The 26,911-nt window shown below is 43.5% G+C and overlaps 15 non-coding genes across 15 annotated transcripts; all 15 read right to left on the bottom strand.

Annotated features, from left to right (window-relative positions):
- Positions 1-774: 774 nt before the first annotated feature.
- Positions 775-888, bottom strand: LOC128320746 (U5 spliceosomal RNA). Its single transcript, XR_008304328.1, has one exon. It is a non-coding gene; the product is annotated as a U5 spliceosomal RNA (small nuclear RNA).
- Positions 889-1,931: 1,043 nt separating this feature from the next.
- On the bottom strand, positions 1,932-2,045 carry LOC128320745 (U5 spliceosomal RNA). The gene has a single exon (XR_008304327.1). It is a non-coding gene; the product is annotated as a U5 spliceosomal RNA (small nuclear RNA).
- Positions 2,046-8,404: 6,359 nt separating this feature from the next.
- LOC128320744 (U5 spliceosomal RNA) lies at positions 8,405-8,518 on the bottom strand. Its single transcript, XR_008304326.1, has one exon. It is a non-coding gene; the product is annotated as a U5 spliceosomal RNA (small nuclear RNA).
- An 889-nt stretch (positions 8,519-9,407) lies between these two features.
- Positions 9,408-9,521, bottom strand: LOC128320743 (U5 spliceosomal RNA). Its single transcript, XR_008304325.1, has one exon. It is a non-coding gene; the product is annotated as a U5 spliceosomal RNA (small nuclear RNA).
- Positions 9,522-10,395: 874 nt separating this feature from the next.
- On the bottom strand, positions 10,396-10,509 carry LOC128320742 (U5 spliceosomal RNA). Its single transcript, XR_008304324.1, has one exon. It is a non-coding gene; the product is annotated as a U5 spliceosomal RNA (small nuclear RNA).
- An 875-nt stretch (positions 10,510-11,384) lies between these two features.
- LOC128320741 (U5 spliceosomal RNA) lies at positions 11,385-11,498 on the bottom strand. Its single transcript, XR_008304323.1, has one exon. It is a non-coding gene; the product is annotated as a U5 spliceosomal RNA (small nuclear RNA).
- Positions 11,499-12,728: 1,230 nt separating this feature from the next.
- On the bottom strand, positions 12,729-12,842 carry LOC128320740 (U5 spliceosomal RNA). Its single transcript, XR_008304322.1, has one exon. It is a non-coding gene; the product is annotated as a U5 spliceosomal RNA (small nuclear RNA).
- Positions 12,843-14,072: 1,230 nt separating this feature from the next.
- LOC128320739 (U5 spliceosomal RNA) lies at positions 14,073-14,186 on the bottom strand. The gene has a single exon (XR_008304320.1). It is a non-coding gene; the product is annotated as a U5 spliceosomal RNA (small nuclear RNA).
- A 6,359-nt stretch (positions 14,187-20,545) lies between these two features.
- Positions 20,546-20,659, bottom strand: LOC128320736 (U5 spliceosomal RNA). The gene has a single exon (XR_008304316.1). It is a non-coding gene; the product is annotated as a U5 spliceosomal RNA (small nuclear RNA).
- An 875-nt stretch (positions 20,660-21,534) lies between these two features.
- Positions 21,535-21,648, bottom strand: LOC128320735 (U5 spliceosomal RNA). The gene has a single exon (XR_008304315.1). It is a non-coding gene; the product is annotated as a U5 spliceosomal RNA (small nuclear RNA).
- Positions 21,649-22,523: 875 nt separating this feature from the next.
- Positions 22,524-22,637, bottom strand: LOC128320734 (U5 spliceosomal RNA). Its single transcript, XR_008304314.1, has one exon. It is a non-coding gene; the product is annotated as a U5 spliceosomal RNA (small nuclear RNA).
- Positions 22,638-23,512: 875 nt separating this feature from the next.
- LOC128320733 (U5 spliceosomal RNA) lies at positions 23,513-23,626 on the bottom strand. The gene has a single exon (XR_008304313.1). It is a non-coding gene; the product is annotated as a U5 spliceosomal RNA (small nuclear RNA).
- Positions 23,627-24,498: 872 nt separating this feature from the next.
- LOC128320865 (U5 spliceosomal RNA) lies at positions 24,499-24,612 on the bottom strand. The gene has a single exon (XR_008304458.1). It is a non-coding gene; the product is annotated as a U5 spliceosomal RNA (small nuclear RNA).
- An 876-nt stretch (positions 24,613-25,488) lies between these two features.
- On the bottom strand, positions 25,489-25,602 carry LOC128320631 (U5 spliceosomal RNA). Its single transcript, XR_008304198.1, has one exon. It is a non-coding gene; the product is annotated as a U5 spliceosomal RNA (small nuclear RNA).
- Positions 25,603-26,482: 880 nt separating this feature from the next.
- LOC128320732 (U5 spliceosomal RNA) lies at positions 26,483-26,596 on the bottom strand. The gene has a single exon (XR_008304312.1). It is a non-coding gene; the product is annotated as a U5 spliceosomal RNA (small nuclear RNA).
- Between the last annotated feature and the right edge of the window lie 315 nt (positions 26,597-26,911).

Below are 26,911 nucleotides of genomic sequence, written 5' to 3'. Positions count from 1 at the left end.
AGAGCTAACTAACATGCATTTATCACAAATAAAGTTAATACTAACGACGGAGGAAGAGTGACTAAACATCCTGCACTCAACACACTGAACAAGCTGAATGTTAGACATGTTGTTTAACGCACCTTAGTCGAAGATTTGTTGATATTATTGTAGACGGCGTGGATCCGGTGTGAATGGCCTCCGCTCGCTGTCTTGATCAAAGATATCAGGGTGGAGGCAGGGTGCTCAAGGTACCTTACCCTGAGCCAGATTACTAGTTCCCAATCACTTATAGAGATAGCCATTCGTTCCCATTCATTCATTCATTCCTTCATTCACTCAGTCACTGACTGACTGACTGTTTAAGCCATGTTGGAACTGGCTGTGGGTCCGGAGTTCTGTCACTTACTTCACTCTAGCTGTTCCTATTGTTCTGGTCTTTGCCCTGAGCTAGATTACTAGCTCCTAATCACTTATAGAGATAGCCATTCGTTCCCATTCATTCATTCACTCAGTCACTGACTGTTTAAGCCATGTTGGAACTAGCTGTGGGTCTGGGGTTCTGTCTTGTACTTCACTCTAGCCGTCCCTATTGTTCTGGTCTTTGCGGTGTTCCTAGAGAAAGAACCAATGTAGACAATGGGTGGTAGCGGTTGATTTGCCAGCCTTGGATGTGGCGAAAAAAAAGTAAGGCTCTTACCTGTTTACTTATTTATTTATTCATAGATTCCCTCACTTAGACTCCATCCCCAACAGAGCCTTGGCCATCTCTTAGGCCAAACCACGAAACGGCCAGCTTTGCAACAGGACAGCCCAGATAAATAAGTAGAACTCATCAACATTCCACCCCACAGAAATCTTTAGTAAAAGGTGAAAGATTTACGTGTGAATAAAGAGAAACCTGAGCTACCAACCAAGAAGGCCCAGGCCTCCGAAACTCTTTTGGAAAGCTAGAAAGCTGGCCCAGGGTGAGGTGGCTTGTGCCGACCTCGTACACCTTGATGGCTTTGATAGCTATTGCAAAAAGGCAGAGCAGCAGCTATAGATGTAGGATTTGTTTAGAGTCAGATATGGGCTACAGATTGCATTAAGACCTATTTTGCCCCCTCCTTTTTCCACTGAGCAGTGCTGAACCAATTACAATTTACATCTGTTTTTTTTTTTTTTTTTATTTTTTTTTTTTTAAAGTACCATAGGGTACTTTGCCTTTTTTCTTTGGCAGTAGCTATAAAAGATATCAGGGTGGAGGCAGGGTGCTCAAGGTACCTTACCCTGAGCCAGATTACTAGTTCCCAATCACTTATAGAGATAGCCATTCGTTCCCATTCATTCATTCATTCACTCCTAGAGAAAGAACCATAGGGTGCTTTGCCTTTTTTCTTTGGCAGGAGCTATCAAAGATATCAGGGTGGAGGCAGGGTGCTCAAGGTACCTTACCCTGAGCCAGATTACTAGTTCCCAATCACTTATAGAGATAGCCATTCGTTCCCATTCATTCATTCATTCATTCACTCAGTCACTGACTGACTGACTGTTTAAGCCATGTTGGAACTGGCTGTGGGTCCGGAGTTCTGTCACTTACTTCACTCTAGCTGTTCCTATTGTTCTGGTCTTTGCCCTGAGCCAGATTACTAGCTCCCAATCATTTATAGAGACAGCCATTCGTTCCCATTCATTCATTCACTCAGTCACTGACTGTTTAAGCCATGTTGGAACTAGCTGTGGGTCTGGGGTTCTGTCTTGTACTTCACTCTAGCCGTCCCTATTGTTCTGGTCTTTGCGGTGTTCCTAGAGAAAGAACCAATGTAGACAATGGGTGGTAGCGGTTGATTTGCCAGCCTTGGACGTGGCGAAAAAAAAGTAAGGCTCTTTCCTGTTTAATTATTTATTTATTCATAGATTCCCTCACTTAGACTCCATCCCCAACAGAGCCTTGGCCATCTCTTAGGCCAGCTTTGCAACAGGACAGCCCAGATAAATAAGTAGAACTCATCAACATTCCACCCCACAGAAATCTTTAGTAAAAGGTGAAAGATTTACGTGTGAATAAAGAGAAACCTGAGCTACAAACCAAGAAGGCCCAGGCCTCCGAAACTCTTTTGGAAAGCTAGAAAGCTGGCCCAGGGTGAGGTGGCTTGTGCCGACCTCGTACACCTTGATGGCTTTGATAGCTATTGCAAAAAGGCAGAGCAGCAGCTATAGATGTAGGATTTGTTTAGAGTCAGATATGGGCTACAGATTGCATTAAGACCATAGGGTACTTTGCCTTTTTTCTTTGGCAGGAGCTATAAAAGATATCAGGGTGGAGGCAGGGTGCTCAAGGTACCTTACCCTGAGCCAGATTACTAGTTCCCAATCACTTATAGAGATAGCCATTCGTTCCCATTCATTCATTCATTCATTCATTCACTCAGTCACTGACTCACTGACTGTTTAAGCCATGTTGGAATTGGCTGTGGGTCTGGAGTTCTGTCACTTACTTCACTCTAGCTGTTCCTATTGTTCTGGTCTTTGCGGTGTTCCTAGAGAAAGAACCATAGGGTGCTTTGCCTTTTTTCTTTGGCAGTAGCTATAAAAGATATCAGGGTGGAGGCAGGGTGCTCAAGGTACCTTACCCTGAGCCAGATTACTAGTTCCCAATCACTTATAGAGATAGCCATTCGTTCCCATTCATTCATTCATTCACTCCTAGAGAAAGAACCATAGGGTGCTTTGCCTTTTTTCTTTGGCAGGAGCTATCAAATTCAATTCAATTCAATTCAATTTTATTTGTATAGCGCTTTTAACAATGGACATTGTCACAAAGCAGCTTTACAGAAATAAATGGATTCACAAAAATATATTGTAAATATTTAAATTTATCACTGTGAATTTATCCCTAATGAGCAAGCCAGTGGCGACGGTGGCAAGGAAAAACTCCCCGAGATGATATGAGGAAGAAACCTTGAGAGGAACCAGGCTCAAAAGGGAACCCATCCTCATCTGGGTGCAACGGATAGTGCAATTATAAATAATTCCCTTCTATTGTGTACTATATGGACAAATAGTGCAATTGTGCAACCAATAAATTCATCGCAGTATTTGCAAGAGGTCCGGCTGGTTAAAATCTATCCACTGTCCACTGATGGAGTCCTGAGTACGAAGCTGCTCGTGGCAACTGCAGCCCCAAAGCCACTACAGCAATCGCAGTCCCAAGCCATTACAGTACAGCTCCCCATATGTGATCCCCAAGCCATCTCCACAGCCCCCAGGTGGCACCATCCCCAGCAATCCAAACAGTTCTTCAGGCAGTCCATATGGGGCCACCCCCAGCAGCAGCGAGCGAACTCAACCGATGAGAACTCCAACCAGAAGTAGGGCATCAGGATGGGTCAGGCAGCGAGGAGGAGCAGAAGGGGTCAGGATCACTGGCATCATTGGCATCTCAGAAGTAGCATGTGTAGCTCGACAGAGAGTGAGGGAGAGAGAGAGATGGAGAGAAAGGAAGAGATTGTTAGGTGAGCTTTTGTCCTCTAATGGTTAAGCACGATGTACTTTGCATGCAGAGTGCAAGCAGGGACTCCGGCAAGACTAGCTATGACAGCATAACTGAAAGGGAGAGCCAGAAGCTAACACAGACATGAGGGCACCCTGGGACATAAGGCAGCCAGCCACTCCACCGTCGACAAACCTGAGTGAACGTGTGAGAGTGGGGGGGCGACAGCATCCAAACATCCCATTTCACCACAACACTCTATGCCTGTGAAACCCTCCAGACCTGCCCCTGTACCTAAGAAAACTATTCACAAAAGGCTTGACTAAACAAATATGTTTTCAGCCTAGACTTAAACACTGAGACTGTGTCTGAGCCCCGAACACTAAGTGGAAGGCTGTTCCATAACTGTGGGGCTTTGTATGAGAAAGCTCTACCCCCAGCTGTAGCCCGCATTATTCGAGGTACCAACAAATAGCCTGCATCTTTTGATCTGAGTAGGCGTGACGGATCATAAAAGACCAAAAGTTCGCTCAGGTACTGTGGCGCGAGACCATTTAGTGCTTTATAGGTCAATAGTAGTATTTTATAATCAATACGAAATTTGATTGGGAGCCAATGCAGTGTGGATAAGATAGGGGTGATGTGGTCATATCTTCTGGTTCTAGTAAGGACTCTCGCTGCTGCATTCTGGACTAACTGGAGCTTGTTTATGCATCTACTGGAACATCCAGACAGTAAGGCATTACAATAATCCAACCTAGAGGTAACAAAAGCATGAACTAATTTTTCTGCATCGTGTAGCGACAATATATTTCTTATTTTAGCAATATTTCTGAGATGAAAGAAAGCAATCCTAGTTATATTATCTACATGAGCTTCAAAAGAAAGACTAGAGTCGATAATCACACCAAGGTCTTTTACTGCTGCACATGATGAAACGGAAAGGTCATCCAGAGTTATTATGTAATCAGAAAGCTTACTTCTAGCTGCATGTGGTCCTAGTACAAGTACTTCTGTCTTGTCAGAATTAAGTAAGAGAAAGTTAATAAGCATCCAGTTTCTAATGTCTTTTACACATTCCTCAACTTTATTAAGCTGGTGTCTGTCATCTGGCTTTGCTGAAACATACAACTGTGTGTCATCAGCGTAACAGTGGAAGCTAATACCATGCTTACGAATAATTTTGCCCAGAGGTAGCATATATAAAGAAAAGAGCAGTGGGCCTAAAACAGAGCCTTGCGGAACACCAAACTTTACCTTAGCATGAGAAGAGAAGTCACCATTTACGTTTACAAACTGATAACGATCAGTCAAATAAGACCTGAGCCAGGAAAGGGCTGTTCCCTTAATGCCTACTACATTTTCTAGTCTATTGAGGAGAATAGCATGATCAATGGTATCAAAAGCTGCACTAAGGTCAAGCAGCACCAGCAAGGAGACACAACCCTGATCAGAGGCCAGTAGTAAGTCATTTACAACTTTTACCAGTGCTGTCTCTGTGCTATGATGAGGCCTAAATCCTGACTGATACATTTCATGAATGTTATTCCTATGTAAGTATGAGCATAGCTGCTGTGCTACAACCTTTTCAAGGACCTTGGAAATAAAGGGGAGGTTTGATATTGGCCTGTAGTTGGACAGTTGACAGGGATTGAGGTCAGGTTTTTTAATCAGGGGCTTGATAACTGCTAATTTAAAAGATTTAGGTACATAGCCAATGCTAAGGGAAGAATTGATTATCTTTAAAAGAGGTTTGATTGTTTCAGGAATTATCTGTTTGAGGAAACAAGTAGGTAAAGGATCTAGCATACAGGTTGATGATTTTGATGATGAAATTAGTGAAATTAGTTCAGTCTCTTCAAGGGGACTAAAGCGTTGTAGTTGTTTATCTAATATTATCATATTATCATCTACAGGGTTAGTTATAGAACTGTCCGGTTTTAAATTAATAGTCTGAATTTCTAGCCTGATATTTTCAATTTTACCATTGAAAAAATTCATGAAGTCATCGCTGCTATATAATGATTGTGTGCGTGTTTCTATTGTGGTCTTATTCCTAGTTAATTTTGCTACAGTATTAAATAAGAATCTAGGATTATTTCTGTTATCTTCAATTAGGGTGGAGAGATACATTGATCTAGCAGCACTAAGAGCTTTCTTATAGCTCAATAGGCTCTCCTTCCATGCTATTTGAAATACTACCAAGTTAGTTTGACGCCATTTACGTTCTAGTTTTCGAGTGGTCTGTTTTAAAGTTCGTGTGTGATCGCTATACCAGGGTGCTAGCTTTTTCTCCCTAATTATTTTTCTTTTAAGTGGAGCTACCTTATCTAGCGAGTTGCAGAACGTTGATTCTAAACATTCAGTTGCCTGGTCAAGTTGTTCGGGATCAGACGGTGATCCAATCATGGTTGATAAATCTGGGAGATTACTGATAAAACTTTGTGCAGTTGTTGACGTGAACGTACGTTTGACATGGTGACGTGGCAAGGTGCATATACTATGATTAATACACATTTTAAATGAGATGAGGTAATGATCTGAGATAGCTTCAGACTGTGGACATGAGACTATATTTTCTATATTTAATCCGAATGTTAGTATTAAATCAAGAGTGTGACCACCACTATGGGTGGGTCCTATTACATTCTGATTAACCCCTACAGAATCTAGAATGGACACAACTGCTGTTCTCAGAGGGTCATCTGGATTATCAAAATGAATATTAAAGTCTCCAACAATTAATGCCTTGTCTAAAGAAACAACCAGGTTAGAGATGAAATCCGCAAATTCACACAGGAATTCAGAATATGGCCCTGGGGGTCTGTAAATAATAATTACTGGAATCACCTGGGTAGACTTATTTTTAGTGGCTACGTATGTTATGTTAGAATAAAGAACTTCAAATGCGTTGAATTTATGACTAGGTTTTTGTGTGACGGCTAGATTATCATTATAAATGACTGCGACGCCTCCTCCTTTGCCAGTTAGACGGGGCTGATGTATGTAACTGTACCCGGGAGGACTAGCTTCATTTAATGCTACAAACTCGTTTGGTTTAATCCACGTTTCTGTTAAACACAGTACATCAAACTCCTGATCAGTAATGGTTTCATTAACAATAAGCGCTTTAGACGTAAGAGATCTAATATTCAACAGTCCTAGCTTCAGATCAACGGTGCTGGCTATGCATTCGGTATGGTTTAATTTTATGTTAATTAGATTACTAAAACAAACTGTCTGAGTATGTCTATAATTTTGTTTAGCTCGGGGAACAGACACAGTCTCAATACGGTGGAACCTAAGTGACGACTCAGTGCAGCTAGCAGACGGTCGGTTTAGCCTGCTTGTCTGCTCCCTGGCCTTGGCCCTGGATTGTCACCGATTAACTAGGCCTGTTCTGAGACTATGTGCTATGCTGCAAGAAATGAGAGCAGCACCTTCCCGAGTGGGATGGACACCGTCCCGCCCTAACAGGCCAGCCTTGCCCTCAAAGTTAGTCCAATTATCTATAAAGCCCACATTGTTTTCGGAGCACCACCTGGACATCCAGCAGTTCAGCGACCATAACCTGCTGTAAGCTACATCGCCATGCCGCATTGGGATGGGGCCAGAGCATACTACAGCATCGGACATCGCCTTCGCTAATTTACACACCTCTACCAAGTTAATCTTAGTAACCTCAGACTGATGAAGGCGTATATCATTAGCTCCTACATGAATAACTATCTTTGAGAACCTGTGCTTGCCTAAGACCCTAAGATTACCTGCTATGTCCGGCGCCCTGGCTCCCGGTATACACCTAACTAAAGCTGCTGGTGCCCCTAAAGGCCTAGCTAATTTCACGTGCCGCAAGATAGAGTCACCTATAACCAGAGCTCTTTCAGGTTTCTCAGCGGGTGCTTCACTGAGGAGAGCAAACCTGTTGGACACGTGAAGCGGAGAGGAGTGGTGCTCCTGTGGGCGAGCCTTAGCGTTAGCTTTGGCTTTGCGATTATGCCGCCGAGTCGTCACCCATTCGCCCCGCTGTGAGGGCTCTAATGCCGGAGTTGGGGGATTACTAACTCCGCCTAAGGCATCCAGACTTTCCCCTACAGAAACTACGCTGCTCTCACTCTCACTAACCCTCTCTAGAGACTGGATGCGCACCTCTAATGCAGCAATCTTCTCCGTCAGAGAGCTAACTAACATGCATTTATCACAAATAAAGTTAATACTAACGACGGAGGAAGAGTGACTAAACATCCTGCACTCAACACACTGAACAAGCTGAATGTTAGACATGTTGTTTAACGCACCTTAGTCGAAGATTTGTTGATATTATTGTAGACGGCGTGGATCCGGTGTGAATGGCCTCCGCTCGCTGTCTTGATCAAAGATATCAGGGTGGAGGCAGGGTGCTCAAGGTACCTTACCCTGAGCCAGATTACTAGTTCCCAATCACTTATAGAGATAGCCATTCGTTCCCATTCATTCATTCATTCCTTCATTCACTCAGTCACTGACTGACTGACTGTTTAAGCCATGTTGGAACTGGCTGTGGGTCCGGAGTTCTGTCACTTACTTCACTCTAGCTGTTCCTATTGTTCTGGTCTTTGCCCTGAGCTAGATTACTAGCTCCTAATCACTTATAGAGATAGCCATTCGTTCCCATTCATTCATTCACTCAGTCACTGACTGTTTAAGCCATGTTGGAACTAGCTGTGGGTCTGGGGTTCTGTCTTGTACTTCACTCTAGCCGTCCCTATTGTTCTGGTCTTTGCGGTGTTCCTAGAGAAAGAACCAATGTAGACAATGGGTGGTAGCGGTTGATTTGCCAGCCTTGGATGTGGCGAAAAAAAAGTAAGGCTCTTACCTGTTTACTTATTTATTTATTCATAGATTCCCTCACTTAGACTCCATCCCCAACAGAGCCTTGGCCATCTCTTAGGCCAAACCACGAAACGGCCAGCTTTGCAACAGGACAGCCCAGATAAATAAGTAGAACTCATCAACATTCCACCCCACAGAAATCTTTAGTAAAAGGTGAAAGATTTACGTGTGAATAAAGAGAAACCTGAGCTACCAACCAAGAAGGCCCAGGCCTCCGAAACTCTTTTGGAAAGCTAGAAAGCTGGCCCAGGGTGAGGTGGCTTGTGCCGACCTCGTACACCTTGATGGCTTTGATAGCTATTGCAAAAAGGCAGAGCAGCAGCTATAGATGTAGGATTTGTTTAGAGTCAGATATGGGCTACAGATTGCATTAAGACCTATTTTGCCCCCTCCTTTTTCCACTGAGCAGTGCTGAACCAATTACAATTTACATCTGTTTTTTTTTTTTTTTTTTTTTTTTTTTAAAGTACCATAGGGTACTTTGCCTTTTTTCATTGGCAGGAGCTATAAAAGATATCAGGGTGGAGGCAGGGTGCTCAAGGTACCTTACCCTGAGCCAGATTACTAGTTCCCAATCACTTATAGAGATAGCCATTCGTTCCCATTCATTCATTCCTTCATTCACTCAGTCACTGACTCACTGACTGTTTAAGCCATGTTGGAATTGGCTGTGGGTCTGGAGTTCTGTCACTTACTTCACTCTAGCTGTTCCTATTGTTCTGGTCTTTGCCCTGAGCCAGATTACTAGCTCCTAATCACTTATAGAGATAGCCATTCGTTCCCATTCATTCATTCACTCAGTCACTGACTGTTTAAGCCATGTTGGAACTAGCTGTGGGTCTGGGGTTCTGTCTTGTACTTCACTCTAGCCGTCCCTATTGTTCTGGTCTTTGCGGTGTTCCTAGAGAAAGAACCAATGTAGACAATGGGTGGTAGCGGTTGATTTGCCAGCCTTGGATGTGGCGAAAAAAAAGTAAGGCTCTTACCTGTTTACTTACTTATTTATTCATAGATTCCCTCACTTAGACTCCATCCCCAACAGAGCCTTGGCCATCTCTTAGGCCAAACCACGAAACGGCCAGCTTTGCAACAGGACAGCCCAGATAAATAAGTAGAACTCATCAACATTCCACCCCACAGAAATCTTTAGTAAAAGGTGAAAGATTTACGTGTGAATAAAGAGAAACCTGAGCTACAAACCAAGAAGGCCCAGGCCTCCGAAACTCTTTTGGAAAGCTAGAAAGCTGGCCCAGGGTGAGGTGGCTTGTGCCGACCTCGTACACCTTGATGGCTTTGATAGCTATTGCAAAAAGGCAGAGCAGCAGCTATAGATGTAGGATTTGTTTAGAGTCAGATATGGGCTACAGATTGCATTAAGACCTATTTTGCCCCCTCCTTTTTCCACTGAGCAGTGCTGAACCAATTACAATTTACATCTGTTTTTTTTTTTAAAGTACCATAGGGTACTTTGCCTTTTTTTCATTGGCAGGAGCTATAAAAGATATCAGGGTGGAGGCAGGGTGCTCAAGGTACCTTACCCTGAGCCAGATTACTAGTTCCCAATCACTTATAGAGATAGCCATTCGTTCCCATTCATTAATTCCTTCATTCACTCAGTCACTGACTCACTGACTGTTTAAGCCATGTTGGAATTGGCTGTGGGTCTGGAGTTCTGTCACTTACTTCACTCTAGCTGTTCCTATTGTTCTGGTCTTTGCCCTGAGCTAGATTACTAGCTCCTAATCACTTATAGAGATAGCCATTCGTTCCCATTCATTCATTCACTCAGTCACTGACTGTTTAAGCCATGTTGGAACTAGCTGTGGGTCTGGGGTTCTGTCTTGTACTTCACTCTAGCCGTCCCTATTGTTCTGGTCTTTGCGGTGTTCCTAGAGAAAGAACCAATGTAGACAATGGGTGGTAGCGGTTGATTTGCCAGCCTTGGATGTGGCGAAAAAAAAGTAAGGCTCTTACCTGTTTACTTATTTATTTATTCATAGATTCCCTCACTTAGACTCCATCCCCAACAGAGCCTTGGCCATCTCTTAGGCCAAACCACGAAACGGCCAGCTTTGCAACAGGACAGCCCAGATAAATAAGTAGAACTCATCAACATTCCACCCCACAGAAATCTTTAGTAAAAGGTGAAAGATTTACGTGTGAATAAAGAGAAACCTGAGCTACCAACCAAGAAGGCCCAGGCCTCCGAAACTCTTTTGGAAAGCTAGAAAGCTGGCCCAGGGTGAGGTGGCTTGTGCCGACCTCGTACACCTTGATGGCTTTGATAGCTATTGCAAAAAGGCAGAGCAGCAGCTATAGATGTAGGATTTGTTTAGAGTCAGATATGGGCTACAGATTGCATTAAGACCTATTTTGCCCCCTCCTTTTTCCACTGAGCAGTGCTGAACCAATTACAATTTACATCTGTTTTTTTTTTTTAAAGTACCATAGGGTACTTTGCCTTTTTTTCATTGGCAGGAGCTATAAAAGATATCAGGGTGGAGGCAGGGTGCTCAAGGTACCTTACCCTGAGCCAGATTACTAGTTCCCAATCACTTATAGAGATAGCCATTCGTTCCCATTCATTCATTCCTTCATTCACTCAGTCACTGACTCACTGACTGTTTAAGCCATGTTGGAATTGGCTGTGGGTCTGGAGTTCTGTCACTTACTTCACTCTAGCTGTTCCTATTGTTCTGGTCTTTGCCCTGAGCTAGATTACTAGCTCCTAATCACTTATAGAGATAGCCATTCGTTCCCATTCATTCATTCACTCAGTCACTGACTGTTTAAGCCATGTTGGAACTAGCTGTGGGTCTGGGGTTCTGTCTTGTACTTCACTCTAGCCGTCCCTATTGTTCTGGTCTTTGCGGTGTTCCTAGAGAAAGAACCAATGTAGACAATGGGTGGTAGCGGTTGATTTGCCAGCCTTGGATGTGGCGAAAAAAAAGTAAGGCTCTTACCTGTTTACTTATTTATTTATTCATAGATTCCCTCACTTAGACTCCATCCCCAACAGAGCCTTGGCCATCTCTTAGGCCAAACCACGAAACGGCCAGCTTTGCAACAGGACAGCCCAGATAAATAAGTAGAACTCATCAACATTCCACCCCACAGAAATCTTTAGTAAAAGGTGAAAGATTTACGTGTGAATAAAGAGAAACCTGAGCTACAAACCAAGAAGGCCCAGGCCTCCGAAACTCTTTTGGAAAGCTAGAAAGCTGGCCCAGGGTGAGGTGGCTTGTGCCGACCTCGTACACCTTGATGGCTTTGATAGCTATTGCAAAAAGGCAGAGCAGCAGCTATAGATGTAGGATTTGTTTAGAGTCAGATATGGGCTACAGATTGCATTAAGACCATAGGGTACTTTGCCTTTTTTCTTTGGCAGGAGCTATAAAAGATATCAGGGTGGAGGCAGGGTGCTCAAGGTACCTTACCCTGAGCCAGATTACTAGTTCCCAATCACTTATAGAGATAGCCATTCGTTCCCATTCATTCATTCATTCATTCATTCACTCAGTCACTGACTCACTGACTGTTTAAGCCATGTTGGAATTGGCTGTGGGTCTGGAGTTCTGTCACTTACTTCACTCTAGCTGTTCCTATTGTTCTGGTCTTTGCGGTGTTCCTAGAGAAAGAACCATAGGGTGCTTTGCCTTTTTTCTTTGGCAGTAGCTATAAAAGATATCAGGGTGGAGGCAGGGTGCTCAAGGTACCTTACCCTGAGCCAGATTACTAGTTCCCAATCACTTATAGAGATAGCCATTCGTTCCCATTCATTCATTCATTCACTCCTAGAGAAAGAACCATAGGGTGCTTTGCCTTTTTTCTTTGGCAGGAGCTATCAAAGATATCAGGGTGGAGGCAGGGTGCTCAAGGTACCTTACCCTGAGCCAGATTACTAGTTCCCAATCACTTATAGAGATAGCCATTCGTTCCCATTCATTCATTCATTCATTCACTCAGTCACTGACTGACTGACTGTTTAAGCCATGTTGGAACTGGCTGTGGGTCCGGAGTTCTGTCACTTACTTCACTCTAGCTGTTCCTATTGTTCTGGTCTTTGCCCTGAGCCAGATTACTAGCTCCCAATCATTTATAGAGACAGCCATTCGTTCCCATTCATTCATTCACTCAGTCACTGACTGTTTAAGCCATGTTGGAACTAGCTGTGGGTCTGGGGTTCTGTCTTGTACTTCACTCTAGCCGTCCCTATTGTTCTGGTCTTTGCGGTGTTCCTAGAGAAAGAACCAATGTAGACAATGGGTGGTAGCGGTTGATTTGCCAGCCTTGGACGTGGCGAAAAAAAAGTAAGGCTCTTTCCTGTTTAATTATTTATTTATTCATAGATTCCCTCACTTAGACTCCATCCCCAACAGAGCCTTGGCCATCTCTTAGGCCAGCTTTGCAACAGGACAGCCCAGATAAATAAGTAGAACTCATCAACATTCCACCCCACAGAAATCTTTAGTAAAAGGTGAAAGATTTACGTGTGAATAAAGAGAAACCTGAGCTACAAACCAAGAAGGCCCAGGCCTCCGAAACTCTTTTGGAAAGCTAGAAAGCTGGCCCAGGGTGAGGTGGCTTGTGCCGACCTCGTACACCTTGATGGCTTTGATAGCTATTGCAAAAAGGCAGAGCAGCAGCTATAGATGTAGGATTTGTTTAGAGTCAGATATGGGCTACAGATTGCATTAAGACCATAGGGTACTTTGCCTTTTTTCTTTGGCAGGAGCTATAAAAGATATCAGGGTGGAGGCAGGGTGCTCAAGGTACCTTACCCTGAGCCAGATTACTAGTTCCCAATCACTTATAGAGATAGCCATTCGTTCCCATTCATTCATTCATTCATTCATTCACTCAGTCACTGACTCACTGACTGTTTAAGCCATGTTGGAATTGGCTGTGGGTCTGGAGTTCTGTCACTTACTTCACTCTAGCTGTTCCTATTGTTCTGGTCTTTGCGGTGTTCCTAGAGAAAGAACCATAGGGTGCTTTGCCTTTTTTCTTTGGCAGTAGCTATAAAAGATATCAGGGTGGAGGCAGGGTGCTCAAGGTACCTTACCCTGAGCCAGATTACTAGTTCCCAATCACTTATAGAGATAGCCATTCGTTCCCATTCATTCATTCATTCACTCCTAGAGAAAGAACCATAGGGTGCTTTGCCTTTTTTCTTTGGCAGGAGCTATCAAAGATATCAGGGTGGAGGCAGGGTGCTCAAGGTACCTTACCCTGAGCCAGATTACTAGTTCCCAATCACTTATAGAGATAGCCATTCGTTCCCATTCATTCATTCATTCATTCACTCAGTCACTGACTGACTGACTGTTTAAGCCATGTTGGAACTGGCTGTGGGTCCGGAGTTCTGTCACTTACTTCACTCTAGCTGTTCCTATTGTTCTGGTCTTTGCCCTGAGCCAGATTACTAGCTCCCAATCATTTATAGAGACAGCCATTCGTTCCCATTCATTCATTCACTCAGTCACTGACTGTTTAAGCCATGTTGGAACTAGCTGTGGGTCTGGGGTTCTGTCTTGTACTTCACTCTAGCCGTCCCTATTGTTCTGGTCTTTGCGGTGTTCCTAGAGAAAGAACCAATGTAGACAATGGGTGGTAGCGGTTGATTTGCCAGCCTTGGACGTGGCGAAAAAAAAGTAAGGCTCTTTCCTGTTTAATTATTTATTTATTCATAGATTCCCTCACTTAGACTCCATCCCCAACAGAGCCTTGGCCATCTCTTAGGCCAGCTTTGCAACAGGACAGCCCAGATAAATAAGTAGAACTCATCAACATTCCACCCCACAGAAATCTTTAGTAAAAGGTGAAAGATTTACGTGTGAATAAAGAGAAACCTGAGCTACAAACCAAGAAGGCCCAGGCCTCCGAAACTCTTTTGGAAAGCTAGAAAGCTGGCCCAGGGTGAGGTGGCTTGTGCCGACCTCGTACACCTTGATGGCTTTGATAGCTATTGCAAAAAGGCAGAGCAGCAGCTATAGATGTAGGATTTGTTTAGAGTCAGATATGGGCTACAGATTGCATTAAGACCATAGGGTACTTTGCCTTTTTTCTTTGGCAGGAGCTATAAAAGATATCAGGGTGGAGGCAGGGTGCTCAAGGTACCTTACCCTGAGCCAGATTACTAGTTCCCAATCACTTATAGAGATAGCCATTCGTTCCCATTCATTCATTCATTCATTCATTCACTCAGTCACTGACTCACTGACTGTTTAAGCCATGTTGGAATTGGCTGTGGGTCTGGAGTTCTGTCACTTACTTCACTCTAGCTGTTCCTATTGTTCTGGTCTTTGCGGTGTTCCTAGAGAAAGAACCATAGGGTGCTTTGCCTTTTTTCTTTGGCAGTAGCTATAAAAGATATCAGGGTGGAGGCAGGGTGCTCAAGGTACCTTACCCTGAGCCAGATTACTAGTTCCCAATCACTTATAGAGATAGCCATTCGTTCCCATTCATTCATTCATTCACTCCTAGAGAAAGAACCATAGGGTGCTTTGCCTTTTTTCTTTGGCAGGAGCTATCAAATTCAATTCAATTCAATTCAATTTTATTTGTATAGCGCTTTTAACAATGGACATTGTCACAAAGCAGCTTTACAGAAATAAATGGATTCACAAAAATATATTGTAAATATTTAAATTTATCACTGTGAATTTATCCCTAATGAGCAAGCCAGTGGCGACGGTGGCAAGGAAAAACTCCCCGAGATGATATGAGGAAGAAACCTTGAGAGGAACCAGGCTCAAAAGGGAACCCATCCTCATCTGGGTGCAACGGATAGTGCAATTATAAATAATTCCCTTCTATTGTGTACTATATGGACAAATAGTGCAATTGTGCAACCAATAAATTCATCGCAGTATTTGCAAGAGGTCCGGCTGGTTAAAATCTATCCACTGTCCACTGATGGAGTCCTGAGTACGAAGCTGCTCGTGGCAACTGCAGCCCCAAAGCCACTACAGCAATCGCAGTCCCAAGCCATTACAGTACAGCTCCCCATATGTGATCCCCAAGCCATCTCCACAGCCCCCAGGTGGCACCATCCCCAGCAATCCAAACAGTTCTTCAGGCAGTCCATATGGGGCCACCCCCAGCAGCAGCGAGCGAACTCAACCGATGAGAACTCCAACCAGAAGTAGGGCATCAGGATGGGTCAGGCAGCGAGGAGGAGCAGAAGGGGTCAGGATCACTGGCATCATTGGCATCTCAGAAGTAGCATGTGTAGCTCGACAGAGAGTGAGGGAGAGAGAGAGATGGAGAGAAAGGAAGAGATTGTTAGGTGAGCTTTTGTCCTCTAATGGTTAAGCACGATGTACTTTGCATGCAGAGTGCAAGCAGGGACTCCGGCAAGACTAGCTATGACAGCATAACTGAAAGGGAGAGCCAGAAGCTAACACAGACATGAGGGCACCCTGGGACATAAGGCAGCCAGCCACTCCACCGTCGACAAACCTGAGTGAACGTGTGAGAGTGGGGGGGCGACAGCATCCAAACATCCCATTTCACCACAACACTCTATGCCTGTGAAACCCTCCAGACCTGCCCCTGTACCTAAGAAAACTATTCACAAAAGGCTTGACTAAACAAATATGTTTTCAGCCTAGACTTAAACACTGAGACTGTGTCTGAGCCCCGAACACTAAGTGGAAGGCTGTTCCATAACTGTGGGGCTTTGTATGAGAAAGCTCTACCCCCAGCTGTAGCCCGCATTATTCGAGGTACCAACAAATAGCCTGCATCTTTTGATCTGAGTAGGCGTGACGGATCATAAAAGACCAAAAGTTCGCTCAGGTACTGTGGCGCGAGACCATTTAGTGCTTTATAGGTCAATAGTAGTATTTTATAATCAATACGAAATTTGATTGGGAGCCAATGCAGTGTGGATAAGATAGGGGTGATGTGGTCATATCTTCTGGTTCTAGTAAGGACTCTCGCTGCTGCATTCTGGACTAACTGGAGCTTGTTTATGCATCTACTGGAACATCCAGACAGTAAGGCATTACAATAATCCAACCTAGAGGTAACAAAAGCATGAACTAATTTTTCTGCATCGTGTAGCGACAATATATTTCTTATTTTAGCAATATTTCTGAGATGAAAGAAAGCAATCCTAGTTATATTATCTACATGAGCTTCAAAAGAAAGACTAGAGTCGATAATCACACCAAGGTCTTTTACTGCTGCACATGATGAAACGGAAAGGTCATCCAGAGTTATTATGTAATCAGAAAGCTTACTTCTAGCTGCATGTGGTCCTAGTACAAGTACTTCTGTCTTGTCAGAATTAAGTAAGAGAAAGTTAATAAGCATCCAGTTTCTAATGTCTTTTACACATTCCTCAACTTTATTAAGCTGGTGTCTGTCATCTGGCTTTGCTGAAACATACAACTGTGTGTCATCAGCGTAACAGTGGAAGCTAATACCATGCTTACGAATAATTTTGCCCAGAGGTAGCATATATAAAGAAAAGAGCAGTGGGCCTAAAACAGAGCCTTGCGGAACACCAAACTTTACCTTAGCATGAGAAGAGAAGTCACCATTTACGTTTACAAACTGATAACGATCAGTCAAATAAGACCTGAGCCAGGAAAGGGCTGTTCCCTTAATGCCTACTACATTTTCTAGTCTATTGAGGAGAATAGCATGATCAATGGTATCAAAAGCTGCACTAAGGTCAAGCAGCACCAGCAAGGAGACACAACCCTGATCAGAGGCCAGTAGTAAGTCATTTACAACTTTTACCAGTGCTGTCTCTGTGCTATGATGAGGCCTAAATCCTGACTGATACATTTCATGAATGTTATTCCTATGTAAGTATGAGCATAGCTGCTGTGCTACAACCTTTTCAAGGACCTTGGAAATAAAGGGGAGGTTTGATATTGGCCTGTAGTTGGACAGTTGACAGGGATTGAGGTCAGGTTTTTTAATCAGGGGCTTGATAACTGCTAATTTAAAAGATTTAGGTACATAGCCAATGCTAAGGGAAGAATTGATTATCTTTAAAAGAGGTTTGATTGTTTCAGGAATTATCTGTTTGAGGAAACAAGTAGGTAAAGGATCTAGCATACAGGTTGATGATTTTGATGATGAAATTAGTGAAATTAGTTCAGTCTCTTCAAGGGGACTAAAGCGTTGTAGTTGTTTATCTAATATTATCATATTATCATCTACAGGGTTAGTTATAGAACTGTCCGGTTTTAAATTAATAGTCTGAATTTCTAGCCTGATATTTTCAATTTTACCATTGAAAAAATTCATGAAGTCATCGCTGCTATATAATGATTGTGTGCGTGTTTCTATTGTGGTCTTATTCCTAGTTAATTTTGCTACAGTATTAAATAAGAATCTAGGATTATTTCTGTTATCTTCAATTAGGGTGGAGAGATACATTGATCTAGCAGCACTAAGAGCTTTCTTATAGCTCAATAGGCTCTCCTTCCATGCTATTTGAAATACTACCAAGTTAGTTTGACGCCATTTACGTTCTAGTTTTCGAGTGGTCTGTTTTAAAGTTCGTGTGTGATCGCTATACCAGGGTGCTAGCTTTTTCTCCCTAATTATTTTTCTTTTAAGTGGAGCTACCTTATCTAGCGAGTTGCAGAACGTTGATTCTAAACATTCAGTTGCCTGGTCAAGTTGTTCGGGATCAGACGGTGATCCAATCATGGTTGATAAATCTGGGAGATTACTGATAAAACTTTGTGCAGTTGTTGACGTGAACGTACGTTTGACATGGTGACGTGGCAAGGTGCATATACTATGATTAATACACATTTTAAATGAGATGAGGTAATGATCTGAGATAGCTTCAGACTGTGGACATGAGACTATATTTTCTATATTTAATCCGAATGTTAGTATTAAATCAAGAGTGTGACCACCACTATGGGTGGGTCCTATTACATTCTGATTAACCCCTACAGAATCTAGAATGGACACAACTGCTGTTCTCAGAGGGTCATCTGGATTATCAAAATGAATATTAAAGTCTCCAACAATTAATGCCTTGTCTAAAGAAACAACCAGGTTAGAGATGAAATCCGCAAATTCACACAGGAATTCAGAATATGGCCCTGGGGGTCTGTAAATAATAATTACTGGAATCACCTGGGTAGACTTATTTTTAGTGGCTACGTATGTTATGTTAGAATAAAGAACTTCAAATGCGTTGAATTTATGACTAGGTTTTTGTGTGACGGCTAGATTATCATTATAAATGACTGCGACGCCTCCTCCTTTGCCAGTTAGACGGGGCTGATGTATGTAACTGTACCCGGGAGGACTAGCTTCATTTAATGCTACAAACTCGTTTGGTTTAATCCACGTTTCTGTTAAACACAGTACATCAAACTCCTGATCAGTAATGGTTTCATTAACAATAAGCGCTTTAGACGTAAGAGATCTAATATTCAACAGTCCTAGCTTCAGATCAACGGTGCTGGCTATGCATTCGGTATGGTTTAATTTTATGTTAATTAGATTACTAAAACAAACTGTCTGAGTATGTCTATAATTTTGTTTAGCTCGGGGAACAGACACAGTCTCAATACGGTGGAACCTAAGTGACGACTCAGTGCAGCTAGCAGACGGTCGGTTTAGCCTGCTTGTCTGCTCCCTGGCCTTGGCCCTGGATTGTCACCGATTAACTAGGCCTGTTCTGAGACTATGTGCTATGCTGCAAGAAATGAGAGCAGCACCTTCCCGAGTGGGATGGACACCGTCCCGCCCTAACAGGCCAGCCTTGCCCTCAAAGTTAGTCCAATTATCTATAAAGCCCACATTGTTTTCGGAGCACCACCTGGACATCCAGCAGTTCAGCGACCATAACCTGCTGTAAGCTACATCGCCATGCCGCATTGGGATGGGGCCAGAGCATACTACAGCATCGGACATCGCCTTCGCTAATTTACACACCTCTACCAAGTTAATCTTAGTAACCTCAGACTGATGAAGGCGTATATCATTAGCTCCTACATGAATAACTATCTTTGAGAACCTGTGCTTGCCTAAGACCCTAAGATTACCTGCTATGTCCGGCGCCCTGGCTCCCGGTATACACCTAACTAAAGCTGCTGGTGCCCCTAAAGGCCTAGCTAATTTCACGTGCCGCAAGATAGAGTCACCTATAACCAGAGCTCTTTCAGGTTTCTCAGCGGGTGCTTCACTGAGGAGAGCAAACCTGTTGGACACGTGAAGCGGAGAGGAGTGGTGCTCCTGTGGGCGAGCCTTAGCGTTAGCTTTGGCTTTGCGATTATGCCGCCGAGTCGTCACCCATTCGCCCCGCTGTGAGGGCTCTAATGCCGGAGTTGGGGGATTACTAACTCCGCCTAAGGCATCCAGACTTTCCCCTACAGAAACTACGCTGCTCTCACTCTCACTAACCCTCTCTAGAGACTGGATGCGCACCTCTAATGCAGCAATCTTCTCCGTCAGAGAGCTAACTAACATGCATTTATCACAAATAAAGTTAATACTAACGACGGAGGAAGAGTGACTAAACATCCTGCACTCAACACACTGAACAAGCTGAATGTTAGACATGTTGTTTAACGCACCTTAGTCGAAGATTTGTTGATATTATTGTAGACGGCGTGGATCCGGTGTGAATGGCCTCCGCTCGCTGTCTTGATCAAAGATATCAGGGTGGAGGCAGGGTGCTCAAGGTACCTTACCCTGAGCCAGATTACTAGTTCCCAATCACTTATAGAGATAGCCATTCGTTCCCATTCATTCATTCATTCCTTCATTCACTCAGTCACTGACTGACTGACTGCTTAAGCCATGTTGGAACTGGCTGTGGGTCCGGAGTTCTGTCACTTACTTCACTCTAGCTGTTCCTATTGTTCTGGTCTTTGCCCTGAGCTAGATTACTAGCTCCTAATCACTTATAGAGATAGCCATTCGTTCCCATTCATTCATTCACTCAGTCACTGACTGTTTAAGCCATGTTGGAACTAGCTGTGGGTCTGGGGTTCTGTCTTGTACTTCACTCTAGCCGTCCCTATTGTTCTGGTCTTTGCGGTGTTCCTAGAGAAAGAACCAATGTAGACAATGGGTGGTAGCGGTTGATTTGCCAGCCTTGGATGTGGCGAAAAAAAAGTAAGGCTCTTACCTGTTTACTTATTTATTTATTCATAGATTCCCTCACTTAGACTCCATCCCCAACAGAGCCTTGGCCATCTCTTAGGCCAAACCACGAAACGGCCAGCTTTGCAACAGGACAGCCCAGATAAATAAGTAGAACTCATCAACATTCCACCCCACAGAAATCTTTAGTAAAAGGTGAAAGATTTACGTGTGAATAAAGAGAAACCTGAGCTACCAACCAAGAAGGCCCAGGCCTCCGAAACTCTTTTGGAAAGCTAGAAAGCTGGCCCAGGGTGAGGTGGCTTGTGCCGACCTCGTACACCTTGATGGCTTTGATAGCTATTGCAAAAAGGCAGAGCAGCAGCTATAGATGTAGGATTTGTTTAGAGTCAGATATGGGCTACAGATTGCATTAAGACCTATTTTGCCCCCTCCTTTTTCCACTGAGCAGTGCTGAACCAATTACAATTTACATCTGTTTTTTTTTTTTAAAGTACCATAGGGTACTTTGCCTTTTTTTCATTGGCAGGAGCTATAAAAGATATCAGGGTGGAGGCAGGGTGCTCAAGGTACCTTACCCTGAGCCAGATTACTAGTTCCCAATCACTTATAGAGATAGCCATTCGTTCCCATTCATTAATTCCTTCATTCACTCAGTCACTGACTCACTGACTGTTTAAGCCATGTTGGAATTGGCTGTGGGTCTGGAGTTCTGTCACTTACTTCACTCTAGCTGTTCCTATTGTTCTGGTCTTTGCCCTGAGCTAGATTACTAGCTCCTAATCACTTATAGAGATAGCCATTCGTTCCCATTCATTCATTCACTCAGTCACTGACTGTTTAAGCCATGTTGGAACTAGCTGTGGGTCTGGGGTTCTGTCTTGTACTTCACTCTAGCCGTCCCTATTGTTCTGGTCTTTGCGGTGTTCCTAGAGAAAGAACCAATGTAGACAATGGGTGGTAGCGGTTGATTTGCCAGCCTTGGATGTGGCGAAAAAAAAGTAAGGCTCTTACCTGTTTACTTATTTATTTATTCATAGATTCCCTCACTTAGACTCCATCCCCAACAGAGCCTTGGCCATCTCTTAGGCCAAACCACGAAACGGCCAGCTTTGCAACAGGACAGCCCAGATAAATAAGTAGAACTCATCAACATTCCACCCCACAGAAATCTTTAGTAAAAGGTGAAAGATTTACGTGTGAATAAAGAGAAACCTGAGCTACAAACCAAGAAGGCCCAGGCCTCCGAAACTCTTTTGGAAAGCTAGAAAGCTGGCCCAGGGTGAGGTGGCTTGTGCCGACCTCGTACACCTTGATGGCTTTGATAGCTATTGCAAAAAGGCAGAGCAGCAGCTATAGATGTAGGATTTGTTTAGAGTCAGATATGGGCTACAGATTGCATTAAGACCTATTTTGCCCCCTCCTTTTTCCACTGAGCAGTGCTGAACCAATTACAATTTACATCTGTTTTTTTTTTTTAAAGTACCATAGGGTACTTTGCCTTTTTTTCATTGGCAGGAGCTATAAAAGATATCAGGGTGGAGGCAGGGTGCTCAAGGTACCTTACCCTGAGCCAGATTACTAGTTCCCAATCACTTATAGAGATAGCCATTCGTTCCCATTCATTCATTCCTTCATTCACTCAGTCACTGACTCACTGACTGTTTAAGCCATGTTGGAATTGGCTGTGGGTGTGGAGTTCTGTCACTTACTTCACTCTAGCTGTTCCTATTGTTCTGGTCTTTGCCCTGAGCCAGATTACTAGCTCCCAATCATTTATAGAGATAGCCATTCGTTCCCATTCATTCATTCACTCAGTCACTGACTGTTTAAGCCATGTTGGAACTAGCTGTGGGTCTGGGGTTCTGTCTTGTACTTCACTCTAGCCGTCCCTATTGTTCTGGTCTTTGCGGTGTTCCTAGAGAAAGAACCAATGTAGACAATGGGTGGTAGCGGTTGATTTGCCAGCCTTGGATGTGGCGAAAAAAAAGTAAGGCTCTTACCTGTTTACTTATTTATTTATTCATAGATTCCCTCACTTAGACTCCATCCCCAACAGAGCCTTGGCCATCTCTTAGGCCAAACCACGAAACGGCCAGCTTTGCAACAGGACAGCCCAGATAAATAAGTAGAACTCATCAACATTCCACCCCACAGAAATCTTTAGTAAAAGGTGAAAGATTTACGTGTGAATAAAGAGAAACCTGAGCTACCAACCAAGAAGGCCCAGGCCTCCGAAACTCTTTTGGAAAGCTAGAAAGCTGGCCCAGGGTGAGGTGGCTTGTGCCGACCTCGTACACCTTGATGGCTTTGATAGCTATTGCAAAAAGGCAGAGCAGCAGCTATAGATGTAGGATTTGTTTAGAGTCAGATATGGGCTACAGATTGCATTAAGACCTATTTTGCCCCCTCCTTTTTCCACTGAGCAGTGCTGAACCAATTACAATTTACATCTGTTTTTTTTTTTTAAAGTACCATAGGGTACTTTGCCTTTTTTTCATTGGCAGGAGCTATAAAAGATATCAGGGTGGAGGCAGGGTGCTCAAGGTACCTTACCCTGAGCCAGATTACTAGTTCCCAATCACTTATAGAGATAGCCATTCGTTCCCATTCATTCATTCCTTCATTCACTCAGTCACTGACTCACTGACTGTTTAAGCCATGTTGGAATTGGCTGTGGGTCTGGAGTTCTGTCACTTACTTCACTCTAGCTGTTCCTATTGTTCTGGTCTTTGCCCTGAGCTAGATTACTAGCTCCTAATCACTTATAGAGATAGCCATTCGTTCCCATTCATTCATTCACTCAGTCACTGACTGTTTAAGCCATGTTGGAACTAGCTGTGGGTCTGGGGTTCTGTCTTGTACTTCACTCTAGCCGTCCCTATTGTTCTGGTCTTTGCGGTGTTCCTAGAGAAAGAACCAATGTAGACAATGGGTGGTAGCGGTTGATTTGCCAGCCTTGGATGTGGCGAAAAAAAAGTAAGGCTCTTACCTGTTTACTTATTTATTTATTCATAGATTCCCTCACTTAGACTCCATCCCCAACAGAGCCTTGGCCATCTCTTAGGCCAAACCACGAAACGGCCAGCTTTGCAACAGGACAGCCCAGATAAATAAGTAGAACTCATCAACATTCCACCCCACAGAAATCTTTAGTAAAAGGTGAAAGATTTACGTGTGAATAAAGAGAAACCTGAGCTACAAACCAAGAAGGCCCAGGCCTCCGAAACTCTTTTGGAAAGCTAGAAAGCTGGCCCAGGGTGAGGTGGCTTGTGCCGACCTCGTACACCTTGATGGCTTTGATAGCTATTGCAAAAAGGCAGAGCAGCAGCTATAGATGTAGGATTTGTTTAGAGTCAGATATGGGCTACAGATTGCATTAAGACCTATTTTGCCCCCTCCTTTTTCCACTGAGCAGTGCTGAACCAATTACAATTTACATCTGTTTTTTTTTTTTTTTTTTTTTTTTTTTAAAGTACCTTTGCCTTTTTTCATTGGCAGGAGCTATAAAAGATATCAGGGTGGAGGCAGGGTGCTCAAGGTACCTTACCCTGAGCCAGATTACTAGTTCCCAATCACTTATAGAGATAGCCATTCGTTCCCATTCATTCATTCCTTCATTCACTCAGTCACTGACTGTTTAAGCCATGTTGGAATTGGCTGTGGGTCTGGAGTTCTGTCACTTACTTCACTCTAGCTGTTCCTATTGTTCTGGTCTTTGCCCTGAGCCAGATTACTAGCTCCCAATCATTTATAGAGATAGCCATTCGTTCCCATTCATTCATTCACTCAGTCACTGACTGTTTAAGCCATGTTGGAACTAGCTGTGGGTCTGGGGTTCTGTCTTGTACTTCACTCTAGCCGTCCCTATTGTTCTGGTCTTTGCGGTGTTCCTAGAGAAAGAACCAATGTAGACAATGGGTGGTAGCGGTTGATTTGCCAGCCTTGGATGTGGCGAAAAAAAAGTAAGGCTCTTACCTGTTTACTTATTTATTTATTCATAGATTCCCTCACTTAGACTCCATCCCCAACAGAGCCTTGGCCATCTCTTAGGCCAAACCACGAAACGGCCAGCTTTGCAACAGGACAGCCCAGATAAATAAGTAGAACTCATCAACATTCTACCCCACAGAAATCTTTAGTAAAAGGTGAAAGATTTACGTGTGAATAAAGAGAAACCTGAGCTACCAACCAAGAAGGCCCAGGCCTCCGAAACTCTTTTGGAAAGCTAGAAAGCTGGCCCAGGGTGAGGTGGCTTGTGCCGACCTCGTACACCTTGATGGCTTTGATAGCTATTGCAAAAAGGCAGAGCAGCAGCTATAGATGTAGGATTTGTTTAGAGTCAGATATGGGCTACAGATTGCATTAAGACCTATTTTGCCCCCTCCTTTTTCCACTGAGCAGTGCTGAACCAATTACAATTTACATCTGTTTTTTTTTTTTTAAAGTACCATAGGGTACTTTGCCTTTTTTTCATTGGCAGGAGCTATAAAAGATATCAGGGTGGAGGCAGGGTGCTCAAGGTACCTTACCCTGAGCCAGATTACTAGTTCCCAATCACTTATAGAGATAGCCATTCGTTCCCATTCATTCATTCCTTCATTCACTCAGTCACTGACTCACTGACTGTTTAAGCCATGTTGGAATTGGCTGTGGGTCTGGAGTTCTGTCACTTACTTCACTCTAGCTGTTCCTATTGTTCTGGTCTTTGCCCTGAGCCAGATTACTAGCTCCCAATCATTTATAGAGATAGCCATTCGTTCCCATTCATTCATTCACTCAGTCACTGACTGTTTAAGCCATGTTGGAACTAGCTGTGGGTCTGGGGTTCTGTCTTGTACTTCACTCTAGCCGTCCCTATTGTTCTGGTCTTTGCGGTGTTCCTAGAGAAAGAACCAATGTAGACAATGGGTGGTAGCGGTTGATTTGCCAGCCTTGGATGTGGCGAAAAAAAAGTAAGGCTCTTACCTGTTTACTTATTTATTTATTCATAGATTCCCTCACTTAGACTCCATCCCCAACAGAGCCTTGGCCATCTCTTAGGCCAAACCACGAAACGGCCAGCTTTGCAACAGGACAGCCCAGATAAATAAGTAGAACTCATCAACATTCCACCCCACAGAAATCTTTAGTAAAAGGTGAAAGATTTACATGTGAATAAAGAGAAACCTGAGCTACAAACCAAGAAGGCCCAGGCCTCCGAAACTCTTTTGGAAAGCTAGAAAGCTGGCCCAGGGTGAGGTGGCTTGTGCCGACCTCGTACACCTTGATGGCTTTGATAGCTATTGCAAAAAGGCAGAGCAGCAGCTATAGATGTAGGATTTGTTTAGAGTCAGATATGGGCTACAGATTGCATTAAGACCTATTTTGCCCCCTCCTTTTTCCACTGAGCAGTGCTGAACCAATTACAATTTACATCTGTTTTTTTTTTTTTTTTTTTTTTTTTTAAAGTACCATAGGGTACTTTGCCTTTTTTCATTGGCAGGAGCTATAAAAGATATCAGGGTGGAGGCAGGGTGCTCAAGGTACCTTACCCTGAGCCAAATTACTAGTTCCCAATCACTTATAGAGATAGCCATTCGTTCCCATTCATTCATTCCTTCATTCACTCAGTCACTGACTGTTTAAGCCATGTTGGAATTGGCTGTGAGTCTGGAGTTCTGTCACTTACTTCACTCTAGCTGTTCCTATTGTTCTGGTTTTTGCCCTGAGCTAGATTACTAGCTCCTAATCACTTATAGAGATAGCCATTCGTTCCCATTCATTCATTCACTCAGTCACTGACTGTTTAAGCCATGTTGGAACTAGCTGTGGGTCTGGGGTTCTGTCTTGTACTTCACTCTAGCCGTCCCTATTGTTCTGGTCTTTGCGGTGTTCCTAGAGAAAGAACCAATGTAGACAATGGGTGGTAGCGGTTGATTTGCCAGCCTTGGATGTGGCGAAAAAAAAGTAAGGCTCTTACCTGTTTACTTATTTATTTATTCATAGATTCCCTCACTTAGACTCCATCCCCAACAGAGCCTTGGCCATCTCTTAGGCCAAACCACGAAACGGCCAGCTTTGCAACAGGACAGCCCAGATAAATAAGTAGAACTCATCAACATTCCACCCCACAGAAATCTTTAGTAAAAGGTGAAAGATTTACGTGTGAATAAAGAGAAACCTGAGCTACAAACCAAGAAGGCCCAGGCCTCCGAAACTCTTTTGGAAAGCTAGAAAGCTGGCCCAGGGTGAGGTGGCTTGTGCCGACCTCGTACACCTTGATGGCTTTGATAGCTATTGCAAAAAGGCAGAGCAGCAGCTATAGATGTAGGATTTGTTTAGAGTCAGATATGGGCTACAGATTGCATTAAGACCTATTTTGCCCCCTCCTTTTTCCACTGAGCAGTGCTGAACCAATTACAATTTACATCTGTTTTTTTTTTTTTTTTTTTTTTTTTTTAAAGTACCTTTGCCTTTTTTCATTGGCAGGAGCTATAAAAGATA

The sequence above is a fragment of the Pangasianodon hypophthalmus genome, chromosome 1, assembly GCF_027358585.1.
Source record: "Pangasianodon hypophthalmus isolate fPanHyp1 chromosome 1, fPanHyp1.pri, whole genome shotgun sequence".
In the NCBI taxonomy this organism is placed as follows: domain Eukaryota; kingdom Metazoa; phylum Chordata; class Actinopteri; order Siluriformes; family Pangasiidae; genus Pangasianodon; species Pangasianodon hypophthalmus.
The sequence above is the reverse complement of the archived record's forward strand: the minus strand, read 5'-3'. Positions and strand labels throughout refer to the sequence as shown.